This window comes from Gossypium hirsutum, chromosome A06 (genome assembly GCF_007990345.1).
Source record: "Gossypium hirsutum isolate 1008001.06 chromosome A06, Gossypium_hirsutum_v2.1, whole genome shotgun sequence".
NCBI classification, from domain to species: domain Eukaryota; kingdom Viridiplantae; phylum Streptophyta; class Magnoliopsida; order Malvales; family Malvaceae; genus Gossypium; species Gossypium hirsutum.
The window spans coordinates 58,098,868-58,101,679 of NC_053429.1; positions in this window are offsets into that span (position 1 = coordinate 58,098,868).

A 2,812-nucleotide genomic window follows, 5' to 3' on the forward strand; every position below is an offset into this window, starting at 1 on the left:
TTGTAACATATGCTCGAGAGAGATTATATCAGGATTACCCGTCCGGGCTAAATCCTTTTTATAATGAGATCAATAAGATTACTCGTCGAGCTAAATCTCGTCAGCAACAAATGCAGGACCTCATTCATTTCGGGAAAGCACATATATTCATCGGAATTTAATATTCAAACAGTTGTTAACCTTTTTTCACCGTTTCAAACATGTATTCAATTCCTCATCATAGTAATCAAACAATTCACATCAATATAAATCACATTCCATAAAAACACAACATTCAATTTAACATATTTACATGCTCGATTAAGTTACACGAACTTACCTCGACACTTGTTCGCGTATATAATCTACTAATCCGAAACCTTTTCTTTTCCTCGGTCTAACCTCGAATTTGTGTTGTCTGGATCTATATAAATGAATTTAACCATCAATCTCACATATTTCATATTCATTTGGACTCAATTTTTGTCCTAGGCAAAATTACCATTTTGCCTCTAACTTTTCCATAAATTTCAATTTCATCCCTGGGCTCGGAAAATGAAATTTGTGCAATTTACTCCTTATTCCAAGCCTAACCAAAATCCTATCACAAAATTTACAGCACATGTATTCATAAAAATTTAAAATTTTTCATCAAATTTCACAAATTTACATTTTAGTCCCTAAATAATGTTTTCATCAAAAATCACTTTGGAAAAGTTGTTTACCTATCAACAACCTTTCATTTTCTACCATAAATTTCTAATTTTCAGCATATTCATCCATGACCTAGTTTTTATACTTTGATAACTTTTCCCCCAAACAGATAGATTAAGCTATCCCGATTTCAAAAATATCAAAATTACTAAAAACGGGACAAGGAAACTTACCCAATTAAGCCATGAAAGTTTATTTTCTCTCTCCTAGGGTTTTCATGTATTTTAGGTTGAAGATGACATAAAAATAAAATGATATCTTTTTATCATCTTTTAATTAATTTAATTATTTCAAATTCCAATTTAATCCTTGCCCTTTTTCTAAATTTCCATGGATGAGTCACCAAAATATCTACATACTTTTCTTTAATGGTCTAATTACCATATAAGGACCTCAATTTTTGAATTCTATAGCTATTTAATCCTTCTAGCCACTAGAATACAACTTTTTCATTTTATGCGATTTAGTCCATCTCGTAATTAAGTACTAAATCGATAAAATTTTATTATCAAAATTTTCACATGACATTCCTAACATATTACGGACCATGTAATAAAATAAAAATAAATTTTATTTTCGGATCGAATTTCTGGTCTTGAAACACTATTTCGATTTCACTAAAAAATGAGCTGTTACATCATTTCTTTTTTATACGAACCAATTATTCATTTGAGAAGTTGGTTGAGCTCTATGCCTATCAAATAGTACGCCTTCATGGAATTCCATCATCCATAGTTTCATACTAAGAATCATTGGGCAAACTATGATTCAGTACTGCCTTTCATCCTTAGTCAGATAGTAAGTCTAGAAGAGTGATTAAAGTCTTGGAAGACATACTTAAAAGCTTTGTGATAGATTTTTTGGGCTGAACTGGGAAAGATATCTTTCTTTGGTAGAATTTGTATATAATAATAGTCATCACGCCAGTTTAGGTATGTCACCATTTTATGCTCTGTATGGAAGAAGGTGCAGAACATCCACTTGTTGGATGGAACTAAGTGAAAAGAAATTGGTTGGTCCTAATTTAATTTGAAAAATAGAGGAAAAAGTTTCTATCATCCGAAATCATCTGAAAGCTGCCCAAGATCGCTAAAAAGCTTATGCTGATCTGAAAAGGAAAGAAATCTCGTTTGAAGTGGGTGATAAAGTGTTTCTAAAGGTTTTTTCTTGGAAGAAAATTATAAGGTTTGGTCAAAAATGAAAGTTAAGCCCACGTTTCGTAGGACCGTATGAGATTTTAAAACCAGTTGGACTAATGGCGTATAGGTTGACATTACCACCAGAGTTATCAAAGATTCATAATGTGTTCTATGTATCTATGATAATAAGGTATCGATCAACTCCAAATCATATTATACAAGTTGAAGACATAGAAGTAGAGCCAAATCTGCATTATGAAAAAGAGCTTGTTTGCATCTTAGCTAGAGAAGTGAAAGAGTTAAGAAATAGGAGAATCCAATTGGTAAAGGTGTGGTGGAGAAATCACAATACAAAAGAAGTTACCTGGGAAAGAGAAAGTTTAATGAAAGAGTAGTATCCTCAACTTTTCATAGGTATGAATTTTGAGGTAGAAATTTTCTAAGTAGGGGAGAATTGTAACAGCCCGCCTAGCGGAGACTCAATATCAAGTTACTATTTGGCGCATAAGTTGGTTAAGTCAATGGTAGAATTGAGTAAGTAAAGTATTTGTTTTGGCTGGGTAGTATACTCTGTGGGATTTGCCATCTGGTGAACTCTATGTATCGGGGAACTCTAGGGTTGGCAGCCTCTTTTGTAAAGCATCTGGCCACCTTAGATGTTTTGGGCGAACTCATTAAGTTTGCAATTTTAACAGATTTGTTTCTATATTTAGTGTATATTATGATGACTTAGTCAATCATGATGGGGTTTAGTTGAGACCTAGTTAGAACTGAATTAAAATACCGTATATGATTAGACTTAAAACTTATTAAACGTGTTTAATCATGGGAATCGAGGGCGTTACTAGAATTATCTGATTTTCCCATTAAACCTTGTCTCCATTGCATGAGTAGATAAGGATAGCATTAGCCATAAGAAATTACCTTTACATCTTTTTCTTCCTTGTATTATGCTGTAAGTTTCTAAAAAGCCTTAGCAT